The following is a 16,722-nucleotide window of genomic DNA, read 5'->3' as shown; positions in this document are numbered from 1 at the left end:
ATGAAAAGACAAGAGATCTGAAATAGTAAACTCAAGACAGAAAGAGAGCAAAGTCTGGGAATGGACATACCTGACTTAAAGATTTACTCTGAAGCTACAGGAATCAAGACAGTGTGGTGAAAGGATGGACAAATGGGTGAACTGGAACAGAATAGACAGGCTGAAAACAGACCCATATAAACATACAGTAGGCCCCCTACTTATGAACCTTTAAGTTGCAAACTTTCAAAGATTCAAGCTTGTCCAATCACATAAATTAGTTCATGTGTCTGGTGTACAGTGTCACATCCTCTATAAGTGGTTGTGCTTTTGTGTACTTTTTACAGTGGACTTCCCTGGTAACTCAGATGGTAAAGAATCTGCCTGCAATGAAGGAAACCTGAGTTCGATCCCTGGGTTGGGAAGATCCCTGAAGGAGGACCTGAAAACCCACTTCAGTATTCTAGCCTGGAAAATCCCCATGGACAGAGGAGCCAAGGCAGGCTTCAGTCCATGGGGTCACAAAGAGTCGGATACCACTGAGCAAATAAGCACACACACATAGAGTACAGTAGTATGATATTTTTATTTCAAGCCCAAGATGTCCAGAAGCAAATGTAAAAGTAGTGATGTAGCTAGTACTGCTAAGAAGCGCCAAGTGATAATGATGAAAACAAAAGTGAAAGTTATTAAGAGAATAGAGCAACAAGAGGAAGAAGTAACTGAAGAACAGAAGAGATTCATGACGCAGGAAATGGCAAGGGGATTTTCTTTATTTGAAGAGGTTCTGTTAGTCTTTGAGACTCAGGACCCAAATGCAGAATGCTGCACAAAGTTTGCAGCAGCTGTTCAGAGTGCGATCCAGTGTACCGTGTCATCTAAGATGAGAAAGAAAGAGCTACTCCCAGACATCACTGGATGGTTTTTTCAAGAGGGTGGATAGAATTGAATCCAATAAGGAACCAGAACCGATGCCATCAACAACAGGCATGAGCCAAGTTCAGCTTGCCCTCTGTCTCCTATTGTTGGCGATCATTCAGCTCTACCCGGAGAAGGCAAAGGCAACCCACTCCAGTGTTCTTGCCTGGAGAATCCCAGGGACGGCAGAGCCTGGTGGGCTGCCATCTATGGGGTCGCACAGAGTCGGACACGACTGACGCGACTTAGCAGCAGCTCTGCCATCTCCCACCTCCTCTCCCTCCTCCAGTCAGTAATTTTCTTGCCTGTTCACCTGATGCCAGCCCCTGTATGCCAACTGTTGTTCTGTGGTACTGTGCTTTTCACAGTACTGTATTGTAAGGTTTAAAAATATTTTCTTAATTGTTTGTGTTTGTTAGCTTTTTATGTGTTATTTGTGTGAAGGGTATTATAAACCTATGATAGTAAAGTACTGTATAGCTGATTGTGTTAGTTCGGTACCCAGGCTAACTTGATTGGGCATAAGAACAAATCGGACTTACAAAAGCACTCACTGCCTAGAAGGGAACCAGACAAAGACATAGTTTTGAACCTACTTTTCTAAGTTGTTTACTGTAGTCAGCTGATCCCTGACAAAAGGGCAAAGACAATTCAGTGAGAAAAGATAGTTCTTTCAACAAATGATCCTAGAACAGCTGGACATCCATGTGCAAAAAACTCTAGACACAGACTTTATACCCACCACAAAAATTAACTCAAAATAATTCACAATAACCAAGACATGGAAGCACCTTAAGTGTCCATCAGCAGATGAATGAATAAATAATTCAGTTCAGTTCAGTCACTCAGACATGTCCAATTCTTTGTGACCCCATGACTGCAGCACACCAGGCTTCCCTATACATCACCAACTCCTGGAGCTTGCTCAAACTCACATCCATTGAGTTGGTGATAGTATCCAACCAACTCATCCTTTGTTGTCCCCTTCTCCTCCTGCCTTCAATCTTTCCCAGTATCATCGTCTTTTCCAGTGAGTCAGTTCTTCGCATCAGGTGGCCAAAGTAACGGAGCTTCAGCTTCAGCATCAGTCCTTCCAGTGAATATTCAGGGCTGATTTCCTTTATGACTGACTGGTTTGATCTCCTTGCAGTCCAAGGGACTCTCAAGAGTCTTCTCCAACACCACAGTTCAAAAGCATCAATTCTTTGGCATTCAGCTTTCCTTATGGTCCACTCTCAAATTCATACATGACCACTGGAAAAACCATAGCTTTGACTAGATGGACCTTTGTTGGCAAAATAACGTCTCTGCTTTTTAGTATGCTGTCTAGGATGGTCATAGCTTTTCTTCTAAGGAGCAAGCATCTTTTAATTTCATGGCTGCAGTCACCATCTGCAGTGATTTTGGAGCCCAAAAAAATAAAGACTGTCATGGCTTCCATTGTTTCTCCATTTGCCATGAAGTGATAGGACCAGATGCCATGATCTTCGTTTTTTGAATGTTGAGTTTTAAGACAGCTTGTGACATATATGTGTGTGTGCATCCTGTGTATGCGTGTGTGTGTGTGTCAGAGTATTATTTAGCCATACAAAAGAAGGAAATACTGCCATTTGTGACAACACAGATGGACCTTGAGGACTTTATGCTAAGTGAAATGTCAGACACAGAAAGACAAATACTGTATAATCTCATTTATATGTACAATCTTTAAAAAGGAAGAAAAGAGAAAAAAACCAAATCATAGAAAAAGAGATCAAAATCTCAGATGTGTGGTTATTAGAGGGGATTGAAAAACAGTGACTAGAGAAACAACTGGGAAATTTCTGAACTCTGATCTGAGAACTGTTCAGAGCTGCCAACACTGGGCCACCTCGAGGGAGAGGGCAGGATGTGAAACCCGTTATGGGCTTCCCTCCAGGGGCAAACTCAGGTCTTCTGTGCTGGGAGATGGATGGTGGAAGACAGGCCACCAGTCCTGCCAGAGCTAGGCCACCTGACCTCAGGTCCTGCCGGACACCTCCAGCAGCATAGGCTTCGGCCCCAGGGTGACCAGGCACCTCAGTGCCCCCACCCCTGGCACGGGGAGGAGCAGAGACCTCAAACCCTGGAGGGACCATCTGCAGACGCTGAACTCCATCCTTGCCCTCCACCCAGTCCCCCCAGATGCAGGTTTGTGCCATGAGAAAGTTCAGATCGTTCACTGAGAAAGCTGAGCTGCCCCCGGAGGCCCCAGGCTTCCGCTGCACTTGCTCCAGGGTCTGGCCTTTTCCCTTTTCTGCTCCTGCAGCCATGGGGCCTCAGCACCTGCTCCCATCACACGATCCAGGTGCAGACGCACCCGGGGAGCAGATCGAATCTCCCCACCTGGCCAGGCATCTGTCTGTCCTGCTGAGGCAGGAACATGACGCCGGGTTGACAAAATGCAGCCCTGCATGCATCCAGGGGCCTTTGTTCCACTCAGCGCCCCTGCTGCTGGGTCCCCCCAACGTTCAGGGGTCCAGACTTCTAATACAAATGACGGATCCAAGATCCCAGATCCCAGTGGGCGACACTCAGCTGGACACGTGTGTCCCCCACTCAGGGTTCCTCCCTCCGTGCATCTCAGAGCCAGCGAGGAGTCTGGGGTCCATGTGCACATGTGTATGTGTCTGTGTGTCTGTCAGTGTGTGTACGCACACACCCCTCCTCTGGCCAGGAAACCACGTTCCACCCTCTCCACCTTCTGCCATATGCCTGGAGGCTCATTCTGCCTCTGAGATGCCTTCTCTATGCTAAATCTGGTCTTTCCTTGGGGCAGGTCCTCGACAATGCTGCCACCCCAGGGGTACCTGGATGCTAGAGATGGAGCTCTTCCCATATTCCAGCTGCAAGGTAGGTGGGAACTACGTGAGGCGGGGTCCATAGGGAGGCGGGGTCTATGGGGGTGGGATCTACGGGGCAGGGTCTATGAAGAGGCGGGGTCTATGAGAAGCCAGGGTCTATGAGGAGGCAGTGTCCATGGACAGGTGGGGTCTATGGGAGGAGGGGTCTATAGAGAGGCGGGGTCTACGGGGGTGGGGTCTGTAAGGAGGCAGGGTCTGTGGGGAGGCGGGGTCCATGGGAGGCGGGGTCTATGGGGGCGGGAGGGGGAGGGGCGGGGGGGGTCTATGAGGAGGGGTCTATGGGAGGCGGGGTCTATGGAGAGGCAGGGTCTAAGGGGAGGCGGGATCTACGGGGAGGCGGGGTCTACAGAGGTGAGCGTTACAGGGGAGGGGGGGACTTGGGGCCTCACCTAACGGAATTCCAGGTGCTGCATGGGCGCCAGGATGGCCACCCTGGGCACTACGGGGAGCTGATATGAGGTCACGGTGACCTAAGCAACCTCAACAGTTGCTGAAGTATATGGCCTCTGAAAACGGGTTAAGATTCCAATACCCGGAAAAGGACGGGGGGCAAGGACAACAGGAGAGAAAGTCAGGTTCGAAGGATGCGGGGACAGGGCAGGAGGTGAGGAAGAGTCGTCCCCAGGTCTCTGTGCCCCAGGCCTTCCCACCTGGGAGCGCCTGCCTACCCAGCACTCAGCCCTCCTCACGCTCAGCACACAACCCCCTGAAGACCCTGAAAACTGGAGGAACCCCAGGACCCACAGAATGTCATCACGGGGTTAGATGGGTGGGGAACGAGGAGAAGAGGGGAGGGCCCCAGCCTGAACGCTATGTCCCCTGTCTCCGACTCCGGGCGCATCCTGAGTGATTTGGAGGACAAAGCTGGGGGCTGAGAGCATGAACAAGCTCCCCCCTCAGCATCGACAGCTCCCCTGGGAAACCCAGGAGCCCATGAACCGGCCAAACTCTGGGGCACAGGCAGCAGCGCCTAGATCCAGGGATTAGTCACATCCTCTCCGGGGCTGGGCTCCGGTCCTGCTCCCCGAGGAGGCCGGGTCTGGAAGAGCTGCCTCAGGCCGAGCCAGGGCCAGGCCCATCCAGGCTCCTCCAGGCTCCGCGGGAAGGCCCGCCCGCGCCCGGCACACCCACCCGAGCCTGGGACCCACAAAGAGCCCTCTGTGCTCAGGCCCCGTGCATTCCTGTCTGCAGCGCCTTGTACAAATAGCAATTTCAGTTTTGACCAGTGTCTGTGGGCTCAAAACTGAGAGGAACAGAATAAAAGAAGGGCGGCTGGAAGCAACAACAGAAACTCATAGCCAAATTCTTGGTAAGTATATGCTTTTCAGAACCATGAGAAAAAGGAAAAGGCTTCAGAGATTCCTGTGGTTGAGCCCACGGACCACTGCTTTTAGGGACATCTCACGTTTCTGATGACAGAGCACAGCCCGCACCCGGGCACAGGGACACTAAAAGGTCCTCTCACAAAGCCCGGGGGACAAGCTTTTGAGTTTTCAAGTCAAGAGAAAAACCCAGACAGAAAGGGAAGCGTTCCTGCCTGCAATGGGCCTGCTGGACCACCCCAGCCACACTGGATGGCTGAGCCCCCATGCCTAGAAAACTGAGCCCCTGGGCCTGGACAGCTGAGCCCAGGGAACTGGAAGGCCGGCTGCTGAGGAAGGGGCTCCTGCTGACGGCTCTCCTCGCACAGAACAGTGTCGCACCCAAGGACCTGGAGCCTGGAGGCATGAAAGGCTGAGAAAGCAAGGCGGAGCATGATTCACTCAGAGATGAAAAGTGACTCAAAAAGGAAATTGCTGGGTGCGCTGGGACAGCACGGTTCACAGTAACCCACCATGAGCAGGCCCCACGTCAGGAGCCGTCAAGGAACACGCCAGGCACACCCCAGCCTCGCCACCACCTGAAGACCAGGACAGTTCCTGGCTGGCCTGGAACTCCTGACTGCTCCCACCCACACTGCTCGAGACCCCCTGAGACTCCAGGAACCGAGTCAGAAGTAAAGACAGGATGGTGGGACCCAGGAGGGTGGCAGAAAAGCAGGGAGCCTACCTGCTCCCCGATCCCTAGAGCCTGCGCTTGAACTTCCTGCCCCAGCTCCGAGCTCCCTGCAAGCTACACGCAGGGAAAAGACATGAGCTCACTTGTGTGCTGACACATGACTCTTTCCTAGTCTCTTCCTTTCTCTCTTTCCAAGGTAAAGCAGCTTTTCTTAAGCCTTAAAACAGCTCACTATTCCATGGGTTCATTCACCCCTGAAAAGTAAAGGTTGGGTCAACTAATATAATATTATAGATCAACTCTACTTCAATCAATAAATAAGTTACAATCAATAAGTGCACTTATAAATAAGTTTAAAAATAAAGATTAGGGTAAAGTATATGAAATTACTGCTTTGGTAAGTCAAAACTGGGGCAAATATCCTCATAATTAATCTAACAGACTACACTGGGGAGAAGTCAAAGCTGCTTCAAAAGTTGCTCATTTTTTTTCAGATGGCTTCACTGGTGTCTCAGGAGATGTTAGCACCTGTCACTCTTCCTCACCTGGTGGTCCTCTCCACGGGTCCCCAAGCACCCTAGGAGGCAGTCATCTTCCCTCACCCCAGTCGTGACAAGCCAAGTCCACCTGGCATTGACCTCTGGGCAAATTCACACCATTCCAGGCTCAGGGGCTACCAGAGAACAGCCTGGACCTGGCCAAGGCCGAAACCAGACCAACAGGCCTGCATCCGGGGGAGAAACCAGCCTCCTTCCCCCTCAAGTTCAGGACCCCCGTGTCCCATGACCCGGGCAGAGTGAACCAAGTCGGCCGGTGGGGGATGCCTGCCTGGCCCGTGACTGCAGGTGTGCTGGTGGCACCCCATCCTCCACGTGCCATTGCTGAGGAGGAAGGGACCGCCAGCTCCTCCCACACAGCGCAGGGCTCCAGGACATCTCCACCAGGCAGCTTGGTGGCCTCCACGGAGCAGTCTGCCTACCTGCATTCCTGCCACCCTTCTTTCCTTCAGCAAAAACTTGTTAAGTGTTTACACAACACCAGGCACTTCCCAATGAAGAATCATCAATGTCTCAGACTGTTTCCAGAAAGCGGGGACTGTGCCCCAGCCAGGCCTGTGACATCGCGAAGGGGTGTGCATGGTGAAGATTGACTAGACCGCCAGGGACCAGCGAGCATGTGGGGACCTGACCAGGGCAAGAGCCACCCATCACCTCCCGGGTGGCCACCCCCGCTCCAGGTGCAGAGCGGTATAGACATCTCTGACATTCACCTGCCTCTGGATCACGTGGGGTCTGGAGTTTAGAAAAAAAGATGCAACTCTTTAAAAGAAAGCAGGATAAATAAGTTGTATTTAGAAAAATATATACACTTTTTTTAAAAAACAGGAATCAGGAACATAAGAATTTTCCCCAAGAGGAGCAGCTTGGGGTCGTAGAAGCACATGGAACAGACATACACAGTCCAGACAGGAAAACTATAGAAACAAAACTTTTCAGAATCTACAGCACAGGGAGCTACACTCAATATTTTGTAATAACCTGTAAGGGGAAAGAATATGAAAAAATCACATACACACACACACTCAGTCACTTCAGTCGTGTCCAACTCTGTGAGTCCATGGATTATAGCCTGCCAGGCTCCTCTGTTCACGGGATTCTCCAGGCAAGAATACTAGAGTGGGTTGCCATGCCCTCCTCCCAGGAATCTTTCCAACCCAGGGATCGAACCCATGTCTCCTGTGTCTCCTGTATTGGCAGGCAGGTTCTTTACCACTGAGCCATCAGGGAAGCCCATATATATGTACATGTATAACTGAATCACTTTGCTGTGCACCTGAAACTAACACAACACTCTAAGTCAATTATACTTCAATAAAAAATAAATTTAAAACTTTCAGAATTGGAAGAATTCTAGAAAAAGGAGAAGAGTAACACATCCTGGACTCTGCCTCTGACCCCCTCAGAGGGGTGACCCACACCCCCAGATCTGCCCTAGTCATCAATACAGATGAAAAGCCTGATGTTTCCACTTGCCTCCAACCCAAACCTCTTAAGCAGCCTGCTTGGAGGCAGGGTGGACTGGGTGGAAAGGAAGAAAACTGCCCAGCTCCTCAGAAGACCACTTCCCAACGTTCATTTTCCACATTGAACATTCTCAACATCCGTCAGCTTCAGCTGGTGTATATGGGTGGATCCATTTCTGAATTCTCTGTTCTCTTCCATGAATCTGTATATTTGTAAGCCAACAGCACACCACTATCAGAACAACACAGATCCGTAGGAAAAATCCAATCAGACAGTGTAAGTCTTCCAATGGTTTTCATTTTTCAGCTTTGTTTTTGTTTTCTTAGATGCTTTGGTTTTCCAAATATGTTTTAGAATCAGTTTATTTCTTTTGAAAAGTGCACCCTGATATTTTGATTGAGACTGTGTGATCAACAGATCGATTTTAGGAAAATTAACATTTTAGGAATGTCCTCCAATCGGTGAGCAGGAGAGTCTTATTCCATTGACTTACATTTTTGTCAAGCAGTGGTCTTGTGTGTGTCTTTTCCTTCTTCTTAAGTATTGTATTTTGTGTGTTGCTATTGCACACGGGATATTCGTGTCCTGTCTTCCAGTTCTTTGCTACTGGTATGTAATGTAACTGATTTTTTAAAACTGACCATCATCCTGTGACCTTGCTGAATGCACTTTGGGTTCCAAAGAAGTTTAGCAGATCTATGTAAACCACTAACACCTGCTAAAGAAATAATTTTACTTCTTCCTTTCCAATCATATGCTTTTTGTTTACATTTCTTACTGCACTGGCTACAGTCTCCAGTATATGCTGAGTATATGTAGTGAAAGTAGTTATCCTCACGTGAGTCTCAGACTCTAGGGGAAGACATTTAATGTTTCACCAACTAAGGAGGATGAACTGCAGTTTGTTTTCAATCAAGATCTTTTTACAGACTCAGGGACTAGGACCCACAAGCTGAGGCAGTTCTTTTGGGGCCTAAGGAAGTGAGAGCCACGGCCACTGTGATTAATCCTAATATGATTTCATTCATTCATTCATTCATTCATTTGCTCATTTTTAAATATGTATGGAGCATGACCTATGCACCCCAGCTCTGTGCCAAGTGCGGAGATAGAGCAGAGAGCAAGTCACCCTGCCTTCAAGAGGCTTACACTCTAGTAAAATGGCATCATTCAAACAATAGGAAAATTTGCGCATCATTGCAAAGTGTGTTCTGTAGGAAGCACACAGCCACTCCCCACCATGCTGAGTAACAGGTGGTGAGGAAGCTGCTAGCGGAACTGGAAGGTGGCAGAGAGTTCAAGGACACAGGCTCCCAGAATGACTTCCAGGCTCAGATGGAGGAGTTAGGGGTGGTGTCCTCACATCAGGGCAGAGAATGGAAGGAATGAAAGTTGTTTCTTCCTTCCATCCCTCAGGAAATATCTCATTCACGCTTGAAGGCACTAAGCTGTATATCAGACACACCTCCATGTCAAACTTTTCATTCATGCTTTAGATTCCTTTTCATGCAAAAACTTGAGATTCCAACAGAAGTAGCACATTTAAGCCAAGTGCACCAGGAAGGAAGGCAGTAAAATTGCATCTTTCTAATTTTTGTCACATGCAGTCAAGCTCAGCGGACGTGCTCCAGAGGAAGTGCATGGAAACAGCTCCTTAAGTAACAGGTGGCGTTTTGCTTTCCCATTTGCCTGATTTTCAGCTTTCTTTCGTTACAAGTGTTTTTTGCTTTATTTTGTTTTAATGTCAGAAAGAAGCTGTTCAGCAAACGCATAACTTAGAGCCTCTAGGTGTCTTTCTTGAGTAACAGTCTCTACATTTTTATCCTGTGAGATTCTAGACCCTTGGAAATCATTTAATAAGTAGAATGCTTTTTCTTCCTGCAAATATACCCTCTTAAGTGTTTATTTTAGCATAAAAGCTTTCCTATGTCATCAAATAAACACCGTAGAATAATTTCAATTGAGAACAGAAATGCTTATGCCTCCTCTCATCCCCACCGGTGACTGTATTTATTCATTTCATAAATACTTCTGAAGTGGTTCCCATATTGTGAGCCAGACACTGATAACTTACCTAAACAACTTTCTTTTACTGCCTTCAATTTATAAATGTGGTTAGAAGACTTTTCTTCCTAGAAATTACATGCATGAAGATATTAACTCTCTCTATATATGTGAACATATGTGCAACTGTGCAGTTATAGAAGATTACTGTAGATTCTTAAAAAGTAATTAATTATTATACTGCAGAGGGGTTTCACTGAGTCTAGATAAGAGATGCAAGAGCTTTAGCAAGAAAAAGAACATGTTATCTATTTCACATGTTGTACAATAAATTATCTCATGAAACTTTTACAAGTGGTCCCTCGAACAAAATCCACAATGTGAAAAGAAAACATGTCAGGGGAAAAAAAAGCAAAATCAGGGTCATGCTTTTCTCTCAGTCTGAGTTCCATGGTCCCGTGTCCAGGAGACAGTGGCCAGTCAGAGGTTGACTCAGTCTTGCTTCCACTGTGGGCACTGCTGGGCCGGACCTGGTTTCTCAGCGCTGTCATCTTATGTTTATGCCACTTTTGTGGTTTTAGCCAAGAGCCCACCCCAGTCACGTCTGAGAAGCTATCGTCAGTGTGCCGGGCACAAGCCGCCAGCCCATCAGGCCCCTTTGGCCACTCTCCCAGGGGCTGCCTGTCCCCGCCAGCCCCCTCTGGAACCAGGTGAAATAATGACAAATAAAGACAAACAGAGTGATGCTGCCACACAAGTGGGGGATAGGTAGAGAGTGAGCACGTGGGATGAATCTGCTTCCCAGCCAAGTCCCTCTAAAACCGGAACCCTCAATCGGCGCCGAGTAAACCCCGTGATGGTCTCCAAGCCAGAGGTCTTTCCGGCAGCTCCCTCCATGGCTATTAGAGTGATTTTCTTGTCTCGAGAAGTTATGAGGAGCTTTGAACAAAGTCTGCCTTCACTGACTCAAAGAAACGATTCTCTCAAAAAGGTATAAAGAGCTTTAAGAGGCTCTTTATCAAAATATTTTTATGGAGACTCTTTCTTAAATGTTTGACCCCCAAGTTTCTCAGGCCTGAAGATTTTCAGGTTTTCTCTCCAAATGAGAAAGAGAAGCTGCTCCCGGGCTAAGAGGTGCACTGGAGCAGAAACGGGACACACCGACAGTAAGTGAGCTACATTTGTGCATGCTCCTTTCTTCTAACACTGTTTCTTTGAAAAATGCTAGCAATAGCAGAGAAACAAAAGAGTAAGACTGCAGAATGTTCATAAAATTTGAATTAGGCAGGAAATCACAACGTATTGCATTTGACAGTGAATAACTGCACCACAGGCTGGATAAAGGCCGCACAAAACCAGCAGAATGCAATCATCTTTGCCTGGCTCACTCTGGAAGTGCCTGTGGGAGAAAGGAAACACGACCCTGGAAATGAGGTGACACCGAGGGATTTTCTTACAGCACCTGTGAGCAGCTGAACTTCCACAAAGTTAGGGGATGACTGTCAATAATTTTAAGATAAAAAAAGAGTTTTAATGGCTCAGGCAGCAAAAAGACCAGAATGGGGTCTTCCAGTTCCATTCATTTGATCTCTTTTGATTCTTCTGCATCCTAATTCCACACGTCACCTGTTGGCAGTGTCTTCCTAGGACAATGAGAGAAACTTTGCCCGTTTTAAGTCTCCATCAAGAAGAAGACTCAGGTGATGGCACTGATGAGCGAGAAGGTCTGTGTGCACCTGTCCCTGGATACAGGCTGCTGCTGCTCCAGCCGAGAGCCTGAATCCACACTTGGAACGTGCAGGTCGTACTTTCAGTCCAGGGCTCCTGGCCTCTGTCTAGGTTGTGCTCATGATGTGCACACTGTCTTCCTCTTGACAATCAAGATCAGCTCATGTTCTTTGACTTTCAAACTTTCAAGCATGTGTTCCAAGGAGGATGTTGCTTTAAGACTAGCGGGGCAATTATGAGGCAGGACGGATGGTCCACACACAAGGACTTGGAAGAGAGCCCTGGCATGGAAGCAACACCGGTTCATGCTTATGATGTGCACACAGCTGCCAGGCACTGGGTCCCTGATGGCTGCGGAGCCTGAGTATGTGCCTGGATCTGGGGCATTGAGCAAAAGCTTCACTGATGTCTCCTGCATCTTCCGGAGGATCAACAGTCTGCAATCAGGGCAGAAAAATGTGGTATTTCCCAAGATTTTCTGGCCCTTTGGGCAAAAGAATAGTCTTTTTGTAAGTGGGAGTTTGTCAAATGAGAAATCTGGAGAGAACGTGTAAGTCAGCACGTGATTGTATGCACAGCTTCACTCCAGGCGCCGACACGCTAGGAAAGTATGACCACGATTACATCAGGTCACTGTGAACAGCGCTATGGACAGTAAAATGAGAAATCCTGAGCATGGAATAAATGTGCTTCCCAGCATGAGTGAGAGCTCATCAGGCAAACCTCTAGTGCACATTTTCTTCCGAGTTACGATACTCGTCCCCCGGGGCTGGCAGACCCCTTCAGGCCCCGTCTCCGAGGAGCAGAGCTACATCCACTCAGGCCCCTATGCCCTTTGCTGTTTAGCCTTCAGAGGACAGACATTATGGCTCAGGAAAGGCTCTAGTTAAGTTTAGTCCACAGCTGCACTGGCTTATCAGGCTTCTGTACCCCCTGCCCCACTTTCCCTGGCAGCTGGGGTGGGGGCACTGGGAGGTGTGTGGCTTGGAGACAAAGCCCCTGAGGACACCAGTTATCTCATCTATCTTCAGACTCATCTCATGGACTCCTGCCCTTTCTCCCCACCCTCGGGGAAGGGCAGGCTCCTTCCACCCCCTGCAGTTAGAGCTTAGCCCTCAGAGACTCCAGCACCTCCCCCTCACCACCCCCAACAAACTGCCAGATTCCAAGTGCCTGGAGTCTCCCCATCGATCACCTTTAATGCCTAGACTATGCTGAGAGCCTCCCATCACCTCAGCAGATCTGATCTCAGGAGGACAGCATCTGATTATTCCAAGTGGGGATGTTCACTTAAAGAAAAGAGACCAGCAGACCAGCTTACCTGGAACACAACCTGCTCAGGTGGTCTGGACATAGTCCTTAGCATCCTGCATGTGTCTCGAGGGGCAATCTGCAGAGCCACAGGACTCTGGGCTGCCTGTCAGAGCGTGACCTGGGGAAGCCGTGCCAGCTCAGAGCTGGGGCACACCTGGAGGGAACGGGCAGGCTGTGCCAGGATGGTGGTGGCTCTGGCCAGACACAGAGGTGGCAGAGCCAGGTGTGGGGTGTGGCCCCGGGGAGCCTTACTGATTTGGAAAGAGCAGCGGCTGTGAGGTCTGCGGCTCACAAGACTCCCCCTGCCCCCAAATTCATTCCAGGATTGAGGAAATGCAGGAGAAACTCTTCTGGGGGTGGTGGTGGAGACCACAGGGGCCAGGATGCCCACTATGACAGGATGGGGCAGGTGCCAAGGGTGCATGGATACACAGAAACTGGGACAGTTTGCTGAGAGCCTTGGAGACGCTGAGACACTCCCAGGCTTACCCAACAGAGACCCTCTCCCCAGCTGGAGGGGAAACAGCCCTGAAGTGAAGATTTGGAGCAGAAGTTAACAGTGGCCACCTTTGACAAAATGGCTCAGAATTCTCACTGAACTGATTGTATCACACAAGACAAACACAGCAACTTGGTGGCTCCTCGCCACAGCCCTTACTTTCTGTCTCCCTTGCAGAGACAGGGTTCTGACCCAGCAAACAGACCGTTATGAAACAGCGATCCACACCCTTTGTGGTTGAACAAGAGGAACAGCTAGACACAGTTTCCATTCCATAGTCCCCCAAAACTAGATGTGAATTTTCCAGTGTTTCTGCTGCTGCGGAATAGAAGACGTATATCTGAGGACCCAGACATTAAACACAGCCAAGGGGTCCTGCTTTGGCCCAGTCCCCACCATCACAGTATCTGAAAGCCAAATGTCCATTTCCTTCAGAGTCCCCATAGCATGCGCCACCTAGATGGATTACATTTTGAAAAACCAATCTATTAATTTAAATTACATAAATTCAATTCTATATTAACCTAAAGTTACCCTAAAGTTTTAAGATAATAACAAAATAGATCATGTTTGAGCATTTCTTTAAATGAAAGATGCAAAGGAACGTAACTGTGTTCTTTCTGCGATTCCCTACACTCCTGTTCCTGAGTCGAGGATACAAAGGTCAACAGCAGAAGAAGTTCAGAAGGTAACAAATTGTGGGAGCTTGTTGAACTGGAGAAGCAAGGACATGGGATTTAATTTACCTCAGTGCTCGAAGAAGGAGGGAGAGAGGATGGCACAGGTGAAAGATCTGACATTCCTGTGAATCCTGGGAGCTGGCCGCGTCCGGCTTTCCCAGCACTGGTCTGGTCCCTGGTGCCTGGTTCCTTGGCTTGGTCCAGAGGACAGAACTTTAAAAGAAAAAGCAAATACAACAGAGAAGATTATTTTTACATCAGTTCTTTGAGGGAGTCTCAGTACTGCTCATTTCTCTTCTGATCTTTAAACTCGAGTCATTTTTTTTAAATTTCAGCTTCATTGAGGTACAATTGACACAACTGTAAGATATGGAAAGTGTACACTGCGGTGATGTGATACATGTTGCACTGTGAAAGGATTTCCCGCACATGGTTAACCAACATCCGTCTTCTTACATTTATCTTCATGTGTGAGGACATTTAAGTTCTCTCTTAGCAAATTTCAGCAATACAAACAGTGATTGACAGTTGTCACCACATTTTACACTCAATCCTCAGAAATTATCCCGCCTGTAAGCTGGAAATTTATCCCCTCTACAGCCTCTCCCTGTTCCCCCGGTCCCTGGCAACCCCCACTCTAGCTCTGTTTCTAGGATAAACTCAAGTCTAAGATGGAAAGAAAATAACCCACAAAATGTAAACAACTTAAATGCTCGTCTTAAGACAAAGTATCTACAAGAAGCAGTTATATTCAGAGACTTTGTTATTAATAAAATAGAAAATTCTGTCTACTAATAATAAACCACTCCAACTTTATGTGTTTTTTACATAACCAGCCTTTATTTGATACTCCAACCCCTGTAAATTTGGGATGGGCTGGTAAATGCAATCCATCAACTAAAGCTGAATTTTAACAGTGTAAATATCTCATTGTGTTCAGAGTGGTAGAAGCAGAATTTGAACCTGGATCTCAACCCCCAGCCTTTCCTGATTCCGATAGAACCAGTTGTCTTTCTTAGTTGACATGTTGAAACAAAGTGATATACTTGAGTTACAGCATTTAAACTGTGTGTTTCAAAAAAAAAAAATAATAATAAACTGTGCGTTTCCTTGGTGCACTGCCCTGAGATCCTGGTGGGTGGCCCTGGGAACCCTGGTAGGTTACCCGGGGACCCTGTTGGCCCCTGGTCCCTGCCCAGCTCAGCCCCATCGAGCACCTGCCCATCAGGCCCGGAGAGTCCATGTCCTCACCCTGCTGCTCTCAGAATGAAATTTTCTCCAGGCATGTTCCTACCTCCCAGTGGTCTGTGTAAAGACTTACTGGCACACAACCTTCTAAAGTAAAATCAAGATCAACTGAAAGGCACTTTTAATGCTTATTGTCAGCTTTATATTTTGCCAATATTGTATACGAAATATATTGTAAAAAATTAAAAATAGAACTACCATATGATCCAGCAATCCCACTCCTGGGCATATATCTGTAGAAAACCATTATTCAAGAATATACAGGCACCGCAGTGCTCACTGCAGTGCTATTTACAATAGCCAAGACATGGAAACAACCTAAATCTCCATTGACAAATGAATGGATAAAGAAGATGTGGTACATATATACAACAGAATATTACACAAGCATAAAATGAAGGAAATAATTTCATTTGTAGCAACAGGGATGGCCCTAGAGATGATCATACTAAGTGAAGTAAGTCAGAGAGAAAGTCAAATATCATATGACATCACTTACATGTGGAATCTAAAGAAAGAAAAGAAAGTGAAGTTGCTCAGTCGTGTCCGACTCTGTGCAACCCCATGGACTGTAGCCTACCATGCTCCTCCATCCATGGAATTTTCCAGGCAAGAGTACTGGAGTGGGTTGCCATTTCCTTCTCCAGGGGATCTTCCTGACCCAGGGATCAAACCCAGGTCTTCTGCGTTGCAGACGCTTTACCATCTGAGCCACCAGGGAAGTCAAAAAAGGTACAAATGACCTTATTTACAAAACAGAAATCTAGTCATATTTATAGCAAACAAACTTTTGGTTACCAAAGGGGAAAGGCGGGAAGGGATAAGCCGGGAGACTGAGATTGACGTAAACACACGACCATATATAAGATAGATGACTAATAATGGCCTACTGTATAGCACAGAGAACACTATTCAATACTGTGATAACTCATATGGGGAAAGAATCTAAAAGAGTGAACTCTGTACATGTATGACTGATTCACTTTGCAGAAACTAACACAGCACTGAATATCAACTATATGCCAATAAATAAATAATACAAACATACATAAATACTCATTTACCAGCAAGAAACAAAAGAAATATGTTGTAAATTTGGGGTGCAAATTAGTAATAAATCACTGTACAAATGGACATGAGGCTACTGATTGGCTTAATATGAAATTAGCTGTATTAAATTAACTAAATTAAAATGTTCACTGCTGTGGACACAGTGACAATATGTGTAATGACAGGATCGATGTTGACTTTCCAGCCAAGTCAATGGCAAGAAAATAGCCATGGCAAATACCCAATGGCAAAACATACCCAAAGGTGGGAGGAAAAACACTTCATCCTCAAGGCAATTTGTACAAGTTTACAAAAACAGTTCCAGGGTATCTGCCTGGGGTGTACCTGAAATAGAAAATACCAGAAACTGTACAGTTTTCAAAACATTTTATGTGCAA

At 47.2% G+C, this 16,722-nt stretch overlaps 1 long non-coding RNA gene across 8 annotated transcripts in view; it reads right to left on the bottom strand.

The window, feature by feature from the left end:
- LOC139038449 (uncharacterized) overlaps positions 1–16,722 on the bottom strand; it is a 66,397-nt gene that overhangs the window by 27,974 nt on the left and 21,701 nt on the right. For all 8 annotated transcript variants that reach the window (XR_011491435.1, XR_011491434.1, XR_011491440.1 and 5 more), the window contains exon 3: positions 14,093–14,239. This is a non-coding gene — a long non-coding RNA (uncharacterized lncRNA). The remainder of the gene's footprint in view (positions 1–14,092; positions 14,240–16,722) is intronic.

The sequence above is a fragment of the Odocoileus virginianus genome, chromosome 15 (assembly GCF_023699985.2).
Source record: "Odocoileus virginianus isolate 20LAN1187 ecotype Illinois chromosome 15, Ovbor_1.2, whole genome shotgun sequence".
NCBI lineage: Eukaryota > Metazoa > Chordata > Mammalia > Artiodactyla > Cervidae > Odocoileus > Odocoileus virginianus.
This window is presented reverse-complemented; position numbering and strand designations above follow the sequence as displayed.